A 13,788-nucleotide genomic window follows, 5' to 3' on the forward strand; every position below is an offset into this window, starting at 1 on the left:
TGTAACCTTGGAACCATTAGGCTAACACCATGTAATTTCCCATGGTACTGTGTCAGCACCATACATATTGTATTTTCCTCTTGCAACCAAGTGAGCCTTACTGTAACAGCACCACGATGCCTAAAGGCCGATTGAGCGCTTTATAAGTGTAAATAATAAATAAATAAATATGTGACTGTAGGTGAAATGGGCAAGATGTTTTGTTTAATTAACTAATTGTGGGTCTTGTAAAATGTTGGCCCACAATTCTTGAGTGATTAGAAGGGCCATATTGGACAAAGCGTCCAGGCCAGCGTCCCTCTACCATTCACATTTTTAATCTTGTTCAAAATATCTACTTTGTGAACCAGCATTCATCATAATCTGTAGATGTAATGCAGCACAGTTCTTTGTGTGCAACTCAACTTTCCCAAATGCTCACCATAGGCCACCACTAATTGGGTTAATCTGTTCAGCAATGACCACATATTCTGCAAATCAATCGGAACAGTTCACTTCCGTTCAGTAAGTTATTTTGGAATTTCTAGAAATTCCTGACTTCCAGAAATGTCATAAAATCACACAAAATATAACTGTATAACTACCAATGATACAAACAGTACAGACATTTCAACAATGTCCTAAGTAGTTAAAAACCAATTCAGGTACATTCAAATCATATCAGAGTCTCTGCAACCATCTGGAGGAGCATATATATTGTTGACCTGCAATAAAATGTCCTTGACTGCAAAGCACATCAGAAGATCATTCAGTAGGAGCACAAATGATACGGCACGGCAGCATTGTCAGCATTTCTGTAAAATCGGTAACAATCTCAGATATCTGATTTCATCATATTCCTGAAAAAGACATACAATGCAGCAGATGTTCAGCTACAGGTAACGTGCAAGTGCATAGTTCACTAACAACAGAGCCATCGTCCCATGAGTCATTCGATGATTTGAATAGTTATATGTTAAGCCTAACTTATTATTTGTTGTTTTGGTTTATTGGTTAAACAAGTCAAACTTTAACATTTTCCTACAAGATTAGATACAGTCGATCAACAAGATTAAAAACAAGAAAATACAATAAAAACAAAGCACACACAAAAGAAAATGAATTATAAAAAAAGAACACTTAGTTTTCCAAATTCTCAAGAATAATTTCAGATATATCGGAAAAATCCAAACAACTAAATACATTATGTTCACAGCACACATGTTTCACCAGTTCAAGTAGATTTGAAGTCCGTTGTTTGATTGTGTATTTGGTCAATTTCCCTTCTTTACTATCAAACTGTTGATGGAGTCAAAATGGGCTTCTCAATATAGGTTTGGCAATCTTCAGGATCTGAGCTGGATTTCAGAACCACGCAGCCAAGCCAGTCCTAGAGAGCTCTTTTCCTATCTATGACAACCAGTGTGTACTTCACTCTTCGTTATATTGGTCATAATGTATCTGGATATTTTTGACTCTGGTTTTTACCCAGAATGAACACCATAACATGAGCGGTTGAATTGTCAAATGGTCCTCAACATACCTTAAAGTGTTCCTCTGAACGTATTCTCGACTTTTGCTAGTGGTCGCACATCTGAGATGCTGCCCATTTCCGCTTTATAGGCTCATATGTGTAGTGATAAGCCCTGGTTATTGGTTGAATAGGAATGCTGCCCAATGAGTTGAAAAAGCAGGAAAGATCCTGATGTGCCTGCTTCATATGTGGGGAGATTTTGACCACCTAATTACACCACTTCATATTATTGGAAATCTTAACGTCCGGGAGTCATCATTTTCATCCAAATTCAATCTTTCACCTTCACATAGAATTGCTCTTTGGGCTGGCTTCATGGTAGTTTCCAGTGCTATGAGCTTTGATGTATTATTTATTGACAGGTATTTCAAAAAAGGTAGCAGGCGCTTCTCTCCAGAAAGAACATGGCATGATAACCAGTTCTGAGATGAGAGTTTGCAGCACACGCTTTTTGCTCACTGTACCTTTCACAGATGGGAAATAACCATTTGCTCTCTGAACAAGAGTACCAAAAGCAACCCCATACACGTGTTTCAGACTTGTGGGCCTCATCAGTGAGGTGAAGCTGTGCCTCTCTGAGCACAGGGAGTCCACGTCTGGTTGCCCCCAGGTAACTCAGGGTGACCAACCCCAAGTTCCTTGCAAATATTTCAAAAAAGGTAGCAGGCGCTCCTCTCCAGAAAGAACATCGCATGATAACCTGTTCTGAGATGAGAGTTTGCAGCACACGCTTTTTGCTCACTGTACCTTTCACAGATGGGAAATAACCATTTGCTCTCTGAACAAGAGTACCAACAGCAACCCCATACACGTGTTTCAGACTTGTGGGCCTCATCAGTGAGGTGAAGCTGTGCCTCTCTGAGCACAGGGAGTCCACGTCTGGTTGCCCCCAGGTAACTCAGGGTGACCAACCCCAAGTTCCTTGCAAATATTTCAAAAAAGGTAGCAGGCGCTCCTCTCCAGAAAGAACATCGCATGATAACCTGTTCTGAGATGAGAGTTTGCAGCACACGCTTTTTGCTCACTGTACCTTTCACAGATGGGAAATATCAATTTGCATATCAGTCCTTGTCCCGCCCACATGGACAGTCCAGCACCGAAATGCTATGACAATTCCTCTCTGAACAAGAGTACCAAAAGCAACCCCATACACGTGTTTCATCCTTGTTGGGCCTCATCGTGAGGTGGAGCTGTGCCTCTCTGAGCACAGTGAGCAGGGAGTCCACGTCTGGTTGCCCCCAAGTAACTCAGGGTGACCAACCCCAAGTTCCTTGCAAACATTTATTGACAGACCACGCTTATCCATGCATTTGGCAATTAAGTCCACCAAATTTGGAAGAGCTTTGGTAGTCTAGCAAATAAGACTCCATCATCGATTTATAAGAATACCAGAGACTGCTGACCACCCAGAACCAGGTAATCAAGCACATTTTCTGGTTCGTCTTCAAGGTCATTTATGTAAAAATGGAAAAGCAAGTGCATTAAAAGGCACCCCTGCCTTTCACCCATCAGGTAGGGAAATGCCCAAGTTAGCTCTGCTTTCAATCCGAAACCAACTCAGACTTCCAGATTGGAAAGTAAGGACACCAGGATCTGCAATATCAGAACAGGAATTCCATGTCTGCATAATAAAGATCACAGCATGCTTCAGTTTACACAATCAAAAGCACCTGTAGGGTCCATGAATGTAGCGATCACCCCTCGGCAAGGGCTTAGCAACATTATCAGCCATGTTGGAAACCCGGCAAGGGGTGTCAACACTCTGTGGCTCTGTCCTGGGTGTGAATATATATATCTTTTTTCATGGGGGTTGGAGGCCCCACTACCAAAGCAAATATAAAAGGGGCAGAGTCCCCTTTTTTATTTCTATGGTGACAGCTGAGGATAAGCAGTAAGGTCCGGTCCAGCAGGTAAGTGGGCAGGGAGAAAAAGGGGTGGGGAAAGGTTGTGCGATGCCTTGCATAGTGGTATCTGGACTATCCATCGAAAATAAATTCATCAAATTGAAATCCAACAAAATGTATTCATTGAAAGCCATTTCCATCGAAATTAGGATTAGGATTAGGGTTGGGTTAGGGTTAGGGGGGGTGCCCTTGGGGGTTGGGGGGAACTCCCCAATAAAGAAAATGTTACATGAAGCTGGCCAGAGCCAAAATACTTTAAAGATTTCAGGACTGGACAGCTCCATGTAACGTTTTAACGTGAAAAATAAATGCAATGTAATACTATCTTTTAAATTTAAAAGTACATACCCATCGAAACTTTTCCATTCCTATATTCAATGGACAAGTTTCGATGGATATGTACATTTAAATGTAAAAGATAGCATTTCGATGCATTTATATTCATTGCATTTTGTTCGATGGATTTTCGTTTTCGATTGTTGATTTTCGATTTAAAGATCATAAACCTTGCATAGTGGGGAAGAGGGTGTAAAATGTGGGTGGTACACTGTGTGCTCTTACCCATGTTTCCAGCCACCTGAAGGGTACGAACGCTGCATATAGTCGTAGCCCATAACCAGCATTGTATTATGAAATTATCAGAGTTAAATTCTTAATCTGGTCCTGCTTTCCCAGCTGTGACAAATTGGATTCTCCTCTGCAGGAGTACAAGGATGAGCAGGGGTAAAATTACCCACTCAGCCCTCAAACTTCTACAAACCGAAACCCAAAGCAGCCATAAAGGGAAAACAGGGGCAGGTAAGAGATAGCCCTAATAATTGGTTATTTATTTTTTTATAACCTCCTTCACTTTTTGTGGTAACGTGGGCTGAGGGTAGGCTATGCTCTTAAGAGGGGTGTCAGTGTGATCCAGTAATGACCCAAACAACATAGTAACACAGGAGGGATTGTCCAATCAATGATCTATAAAAAATATACATACTTTAATTAAACACACCATCTGCAGCAGAAGGAAAGATAAAACACTGGACAAAAACGCACCCCTATGAAAGACAAATAAGAAGCAACAAACTGGAGACAGTAGCTCTCTGAACATGGATACATGGGTAGGCAAATACCAACCATAAAAAAACAATGTCTATTGTGTAAGAAGGTGCTGAGGTGACCTAACCAGTCTCTAGGCTCACAATGCACCAGGGGTATTTAGTGGTCAACAGTACCTGGTTCTTGGGTAGGATGATGATGTCGAACCCAGTGTTGAACACTGAGACGAGTGGATCAAGCTCAGTTCTGTCACGTTGGATAATGTGGGCGCAAGCAGCAAGCGGGCATTGAGCAGGGGTGAATGTGGTTGCTCTGTGCAGTCGAGGGGGGCTCCAATTTGAGGCTTTTTGAATCAGCTCTGGGATAGCAGGAGCCCATATGAGCTGCTCAGGGCATCTCTTCTTTTGCTCTAGTACAGACCTTTGTCAATCAGTTACACTGTAAACAACTGAGCAGTCTTGTTAATTCATTGAAGGGGCGGTTGTACGCCCAATTCATTGGGCACCACCAGCTGTGGACCCACAACCTGACACCCAGTGATGAGTTCTGATTATACCTTGTCCTGTCCCTCATAGCATGAATAATGAAACCAATAACACTTGACAATGAAAAACACACTCTTTCAATCTAAACGCTGCACTTCATGGGCTGCCCAAAGAAACATTCAGCATTACCAGCAACTGCATGAGCGAGTTTCCGCTACCTGCACAGTAAGTCTTATTCAGAATTAAAGACAACAGCATGAAAGAGAACCAGAATCAGAACCCCTGACCTATCTCTCTGCAGAAGGATAAAGAAATAACAGGGGTGAGGGGGGGGGGGGTCAGGCTAGACTATTGAGAATAAGCAACACAAGCAAGAATAACCCAACTACTCAGGTAAACTCTGTTTTAGCCCAAGTTTGGAAATATGTCGCCCCCATACACATCCAGAACAGAAGAGATCAGTAAGTGTTGCTTGAACAGAAAATAAGAAAGTATGCACAGCAGGTGTCGGAAAGGCTATTTTTTTTAGAACAGTAAGTTAAGAGAATATCATGAGATGCTTTTCTCAATAAGAATCAAACTAGTGTAATAAATAACATGGAAAGCTTTGCAGTGATAGAAAAGCGGGCAAGAAGGCAGGTACAGCTAGAGCAGTTTGGAAAACTTTCTGTGTCCTTGGGCACAGAAAACATGAGAGGACCAGAGACTTTTTTCACACCTGCGAGATAAAAAAAATAGACTAGATCCAGATTCCTCATAATGCCCTTCCTCAGTTCTTGACCTGACTGTGGATGTAGGAAAAATGGGTTCCATCCACACCACTTGCTGCAACACATGAGCAATTGTATTGAGATAAGTTGCAAAACTGCTTGATAAATAAGTCCAAAGTTCCAGTTTGATGGGTGTCCAAAACAAGTTATTGCTGGCCCTATGTGGTAACACGTGTTTCGGCACTTGACTGTGCCTTTCTCAAATCAGGGCATGTCTACTCATTTCAAATACAAACAGTCAAAAATAAATCGCACATAAAATGATATGACGTGTGGAAGTCAATCATATTGTGAACATGTAAACAATGGTGAAAATAGATGTGTCGATTCATCGACCCCAATGTGATCCAATTAGCACGGAAAAATGAAACAAAAAGAAAAAGAGAACAAAGAGAGAAACCGAGATTCAGGATGGGGGATCAGGGAGGTTCATATGGGTTGAACATGGTAGAAAAATAAAAACAGGGAAAGAAAAAACAGCCATAAGAGCGAGATCAGCAAATTGTATGAATCTACAGATTCTAGCAGGCAAGTGTAATTGTTCTGTAAGGCTGATTGGTAATGCAGTCTCTGTACATTCTGATGTTATAAGCTGGGTTAAAGCAACTCCTGTTAAAATGTTTTCTTTTTTAGACTTGTGTTTCTACGGGTTTTAGCCCTCGGCATTAACAGTTCGCCGGAGTCAGTCTGGCATCCTAAACATACATGTCTTCGTACATACATGGTTGTTGTAACCACGGGTAAATGATGGAGTTGTATCAACAGTATTATTGTGTCTAGCTTTCCTAAAGTTCAGTATCTTACCCCTGGCTTGGGTCCATATGTAGTCTGTGTAGATGCAGTGAGAAAGTTGCCTCTCTGGTTAAAATGTGTCTGCAGAGCGCATGCGAGAAATCAGAATGCCCAGAAGGGAAAATGTGATTAAGAACATAACTGTCTTCACGTGAGCATGAGAAACAGGTCAGCTGCTGTGAAAAGCAGAGTAATATCCCCTTCGATCCAAATGTGTCTCAGGCGCCCGTGTGACGGCGGCGTATTAGCACAATCTGAAAACGACTGGTTTAAGCGTGTGCGCGACATGCCCTGCACGTTTCTGAAAGGGTGATCTCTGATCGATATTGATGGTTGAATGCGCGGGTAATATCGATACTGCTCTCGCTCCTGAATTAATAGCATTCGTATTGCTATACTGTGCACTAAAGGGCTGCTAGAATTGTCTGTAAATCTGTCCATGTTTAAACTTGAAACGGTTCATAGTTAGTAAAACATTATACACAATGCCTGAAGGTGTTGACGCATGGAACAAGTTCCACATTTCCTGAAACCTGCATTTGGGTGTTGTAACCAAGTCTTGGGTTTTGCTTCTTTTACTCCTGGTAGTAGTGATAGGCTCAAGATGTTTCTGAGTGTTTTGGCTCTTCTGTAAATTACGGATGGGTGGTTGTTGATAAATTCGTCCATATGTGGATCCATTTTGAGCCCATCCATCATGTTCGCCATCAAACAAGAATCCGTGTGAAACCGCGCCGAAGTGCGATAACATTAGGCAAAGATGCGCATTTCTGTTGTCAGCTATAATTAGACATTGTGTAAAATGTTTTATTATGAACTGTTTCAATTACAAACATGGGAAGATTTACAGACAATTTTATCAGTGCCGAAACACGTGTAACCACATAGGGCCAGCAGAAAAATGTTTTAGACACTCATCAAACCGGAACTTTGGACTTATTTATCAAGCAGTTTTGCAACTTATCTCAATACAATTGCTCATGTGTTGCAGCAAGTGGTGTGGATGGAACCCATTGTCCCTCCTCATGTGAAACAATTGCTGACTGTGGATGTGCTTGGTGCTAAAAATACACTAATAGTAATAATAATAATGATAATAATAATAATAATACCCAGCTGTACCCTGCGCACCATGTTATGATCTAGTGCTCCCTACCCCGTCTCTTTCTCTTCTCTGTTGCTTTCTCTCTTTCTCTCCCCCACTCTCTGTCTCTTTCTTTGTCTCTTTCAAGGTGGGTGACAATCACATTGTCATGTGTGCATTTTCTAGAACCACCACAGCTCTTTAAAAGCTAGAGAGGAAATGTTTTAATTGACGAATAGTATAAACGGTTTAATTCTAATATTATCACTTCCCCATTATATTTTGTTGGTCCTGTTGAGAAACACGCTTAATTAACACCTAGAGCAAACTGTACTCTTTATTTTCTCTTAGTAGGTTCTCATTCCAAGAAGGACAGTGTAGTACACTCCCATTACACACTTTTGAAAAACCCCTATTGAAAGGGGAAGGGGACCAATAGCACTAGTGAGGGCTCCAGCCTATGTTGCTAACAAACAAAGAAAACATAAGAATGACCACATATCTTTATATCTGACAAATACTCCTGTGATAAAAGGTTTGTATGCTTGAAAAATGAAGTACATATACACACAATGAGCCTCATTAAGAGCATGGCGGTAGCCGAGCCTATATGGCAGGCACGGCTACCACCATGCTCGCTACAGGCCCCGACTTGACGGTACAACTCTGTCTTACAGCCGTTGTCCGGAATATTATATAGCTGTGGCCACTTGACAACATAGATTCCAGAGGTAATTATGTCTTATTCAGATTGTGAATCTCGCAAGTATTATCATTGGTGGAGATTTCTGAATCCTGTGTTAGAGATCATTGACAGCTTTACTCACTGAGTTTTGGCACAATATTTGGTGACTTACTGTGGATGGAACCCACAGCTTTGTGGTTTCAGGTATTTGTTTGTACACAGTTTGGAATAATTGTATTCTTTGTCTTGGTATTGCATGTTGACTAATATAAGACACACTTTATATTTGCAGTTTTTCAACGTTGGTGCCTTTTTAACCACAAGATTTAGTGGTATGTAATCACAGCTCACTTAGGTTGGTGAACAAGTTCATATGTACTTACAACACTAGGATGTGACACGTTAAGCGTATTATATAAAATATACTTTATTTTTTGTCACTGTGATATACACTGCTCTGACACATTGTTACGTTATATTGTAGACTCTTTTTTGCACCTGATGAAGGTACTCTGGATCACGAAACATGGTGTGCTGAAGACATTGTTTGTTTGTTTGTTTATTATTTGTAGGGCACCCAAAACCCTAGGTAGCTGGGCGCTCAGCATATCAAGATTACTTAGGTCATGGTTACAGTTTACAAGTTACAATTAGTTTAGTTACATACATATTATACATGTAGGTTGTGGGCAGGTACATGGGATCATCAGGGACGCAGTTACATAGTAGCTGGAATTATTAGGTAGGGTTAGGACATTCCAGTGCTTTTCGGAGGTCTTTACTGGCCGTTGCATTTGGCCAGGCTCTTGCTACCCTCTAGACAATTAGCTCTGGTAAGGGTCTGTCATTATGCATTAGTGCCTGGCACTGAGGGCGTTGTTGCCATCATACCTAAGAGCAATATCATGGAGGAAAGCACACCCTTATCACCTTTGCATGCTCTATGTTGCTTAAATATCTCATGCATACAATGACACTTCTTTTATGAGTAATGATTGACTATTTTTGTCTATTAATATAAGGGGTTTCTTGAATGAAATAGTTGCCCAGGTTTTCGAGTGCATAGTCTACATCTATAGACTCCACTTTGTGGAGGTCCCACTAGGCACACAGCTCTTGGACTCATACAGTACACGCCTGATAAGCGGTCCATACATGCCTCATTGGGATCAGATGGGGTTTCTTTGGGAGCATGGCCATCACTTGATGGCTTGCATTTCTGGGCTTGTGACCAGTTCACCTATGGAGAGTTCACCTGCATGGAGAGAGACTGCTGGGATTTGTAAGTTTAGTTCTATTTCCCAAACCTCAACGACTGACTTACCTTTTGCTCACAGCCCGGCCTGCTCGCAAGCTCTGAAACACTGAAGAGCTGAACACTGCTCAGTGTTTATAAATGTTCTAGGACCCTGGCCTTGGAGAGATAACTCCCAAAGCCACCCGGACCCTCTGCGTGACACTGTGTGCATGCACCATAAACTACCTCAGGGCAAGCTCATCTTGTTATCCTGGGAGTGATTATGGTGAGGACACTTCATGGCTGTTTGTTAATACACACAGGTGCTTTGTTTACTCTAGTAATCACCTAGGGGAGCACCATGACTCATCACCATGGGAGGGGCGGTGTCTACCCCACTTGGGAAGATGCATCTCTCCTGATATGTAAAAACTAAACAGAAAATGCCTTTCCCATACAATCTGCAGAGAATTCATGAATGCTAATTCAATGCAGGTGTCTTGATAAAGTGACCGCGTAGGCCCATGTGTTATTAAGGAATTCTCCATGAATGAGCTAGGCACCTGCTCTGAGCTGGGGAAACTGGTGCACTTGCCAGATATCACCTCAGTTAGTTGGGCAATCTTCAGAAGGCATGGGATCCTGCCCAATTCTTGAACATATAGGGCCCATGCTCCACTCAACCAGTGTGGAGACAGTAAAAGGCATTATGATGTGTGAGACTGGGAAGAAAGGCAGAACCATAAGGGGCAGGAGTGCCCATGCACCACTTACACTGGCCAGGAGGCAGTCCCGCTTAGACCTCCTGAGCTGGGAGGCTGTTAACTAAGTGCAGAATAAAGAGACTTATCACCTGCATATCTGTCTAGCAGCACTTTCCAGTGTGGGATATGTTGTTTATTTCACTGCATCATACGCATGGGCCCACAAGAGGCAAGGTTGAAAGAGCCGGTGCCAGCAACACAAGGATGGCCTCTGTTGTAGACATGGTGCCACTTTCCAGATCTGCTCAGGAACAGTAACTCTTATAAATGTGCAATGAGGTGCATGGGACCGATGTCTACGTTACACCAACCAGTGTAACATGGGACTTTGAACTCATTTGGCAGTTACTTTCATACTTCTCTGTATCAAACGAACGAAGGAAGGAGCGGCGGACACTAGGAGGTGGACCTGTGGAGGCGGACCCAAAAGAATCTACATTATGCTCACACCCACACGGAGCGCAGTGCGGTGTGTGGCATAGTGTGTCAGGTGTTACTGGTGCCTGACAATATCCTTCTGTGCTCTACTACTTGCTTGTTGCTCTTTGGACTCATCTGGCAGTTACTTTCAAACTTCGCCTTATCAAACGGAGGAGGCGGACCTGAGGAGGCGGAACCAAAACAACCTACATTACTCTCACACCGGCGCAGAGTGCGGCGCAGTTTGGCATAGTGTGTCAGGTGTCCAGTGCTCGGTTGTCCGAGGTCTGTGAAGATTCACTATCGACGCGGTCTAAAGAGAACAAGGTGAGGACATTCATTGTTTTCTCAAGCGGAGAGGATTTCTTTTGTCCAATTGCCCTATTGTGACTTTATTCAGATACATAACGTGGGCAAAAAGCCCTGGAACTTGGGTACAAAGACAAAAGACAGCGTTGATAAAAACCCCTGAATATTTCCCGGCGGGAAAAAGTAAACGCATATCTGATTTAAACAGCAGCGTGGCAACTGCAGGCAATAGCCTTTGAACCTCGTTGCGGTTAAATAAGAGGATCCCATTTGGACTGAGCCTGAAAACCCTGTTGGAATAAAATTTCGATGGCTGGTCACAAGCTCCCTCTTATCCCAGCAAAAAAGGAAATATTTAAGGCTCGAAAGCCCCAGTAAATATACAATGACAACAAGATACAACTTGCAGAGTGGGCCACTCCCTGATGATCAATGGCTGTCATGACCCTTGCCCCTGGCCCTCACTGGCAAGTTAGCCTTCCAGTTAGGGCCATGTCAAAGGCCTGAAAACCTCATCCAAGACTCTCTTGGAGTCAGTCCTGGTGCCTTTGGTGCTAGGCTCATAACCTTCCTGAAGACCAACATTAGAATGGGACTATTTAACTTGGGGGTGGAGGGGTTCAGCCAACATGGAGGCACACACATAGCTCAGTTACAAGGAGCTGAGCTATGCGGTCTAGTCTTTTGGGTGTGGCAGGCCTGGGACTACTTTACCTGGAATACTTTGGGTGTGGCAGGCCTGGGACTATTTTACCTGGACTACTTTACCTGAGACTATTTAAACCACACCCAAACAGCAGAACATGCTTTGTGTTATTCTGCTGTGGGCAGCGTTATGCTCACCGTGTCCAGTTATTTGATATCAGCTTACCTGAAACCAAGGACCTGCAGAGAGAGAAATAACACTACGAAACTTACCTGTAACAGTATCCTGTCTTCAATTCATCGCTGAGTTCAGTTTCACTCACCTGAAGGTACGAACTCCATCATCCGGCACTGCATGCATCCTGGAATACCATAACCTGGAAAGAGGAGAAAGAAAGACAACATTAGTAAGCGTTGACTCACGTTTCCTCCTGAATGAAGAAAGCCACGCAATTCTTACCTGGGTAGTCATCTCCTGGTCAGTATTATTGCTGGTACATTACGGCACTCGGCGAGGAACATTGCAACGTGCAAGGAGAGAAAAGACACAGGTTAGCAATATAAAAGGCGAAACAGCGCAGCGCATCGTGCATTACTCACCGGACAGCATTGTGCACACTGCGCTTTCACCTACCGGCCCATGCTCATCTTCAAACTGCATGACAACACCAAAATACCTTTCCATACCTAAAAGGAAAGAATCAAGACTTTATTATTCAAACTAAACAGAACATAAGAACTGCATATAAAGACTGTAAAGCAGCAAATCTATGGAGTCGCAGCAGGCCTGGATTCCCACAGGGGGGCTTGCACCAGTGAAGTAACTTGGTCGCTGCTCACCCCCACATCTAGGCGCCCCTGCCACGAGGAGCAGGATGGAGAATCCACCTTTTACAATATTAAGGTGAGGAGAAGGCCCAAGTGGGAGGAAGGAGCTGAGGCCAAGGGAGGTGGGAAAACATAAAGACAAACTGGTATTGAATCCAGCTCTCCTATATTGCAGACCCATCTTTAACCAGAGGCATTACTAAGGGACCGGGAGAGGGTTCGAGAGTGCAAATCATCCAACCATGGCTGGGTGGTATGTAAGAGGATTCAATTCAACACTACAGCTAAGTCAATGCCTAGTCTGGGATACTGAATGGAAACCCTTATTAATATATCTTTATGTCCAGTTCATGCGTTCTGGATGACTACCCCTATATAACACCCCTCTCTTTGAATAACCCTGACCCCACTGAGCCAAGAAGTAGTTCTGTTTTGCAAGTTAAAAGGTTTAATTGATAATTTAAACAATATATAAATATCACGCTTTATAATAAATTAATAATTGAATAGCACACTTAATCTGATATGATAAAGATTAACAACGGAGAATCTGGCACTAGCACACTTCTTTATAATCACTAAGGAGTTGACATGAAATGGATAAGATAGCAACAATACTTTTATGGTTTCAAATGAATGCAATGTGGAATGAAATGCAGTACAGAAAATAACTTGATAGGATTTCAGCAAAAGACAATGTAATCACTTTCTTGGACAATTCACCCCCCCTTTATGCAATGCAAGGAATGGAGGGAAGCACACAGTTCTCAGAAATGCAATCAAATGTAATTCAGTTCACCCCAGCAACTTGGACTACAGAAGTTGAAAACACAGGCCCAAATGCTTTTAAATGTGCTGGCAATGTAGAAAAAAATATGCTAAAATGCTTTTAATTCCCTCTAGAGGTTCAGGGTGAGTGGTATCTAGTTAATATTAGTCCAGGCTCACACTAGCAATGATGCAGGGATGGTTTTTATGAGGCAAACGAATTTCTTTCAGAGGAAAGCAAAAGCAGCTATCTTTTTGCAAGTGGAGAAATTTGCAAATCGCGGTAAAATTCGCGAATGCGTCTGGTGCGATTACAGAGGAACTACAATATCGTTTTGGGGTCCTAGGAAAGCCTAGGATCTCAGCTTCCAGATGAAAGTTACTGCTAGTCTCTAGCACAAACGGTCACGGAGATATGAGCGATTAAATAAAGGTCGTTTTTCAGATTTGAAATTTTAAAGTTCAAAAAGACAAGTGCAGCTTGCAACTAGAAAATGACAGGTGACAGCTTTGCAAATGACAGGTGACAGTTAGGAGACA

The sequence above is a fragment of the Ambystoma mexicanum genome, chromosome 1p (assembly GCF_040938575.1).
Source record: "Ambystoma mexicanum isolate Mex_15411 chromosome 1p, UKY_AmexF1_1, whole genome shotgun sequence".
Lineage (NCBI taxonomy): Eukaryota > Metazoa > Chordata > Amphibia > Caudata > Ambystomatidae > Ambystoma > Ambystoma mexicanum.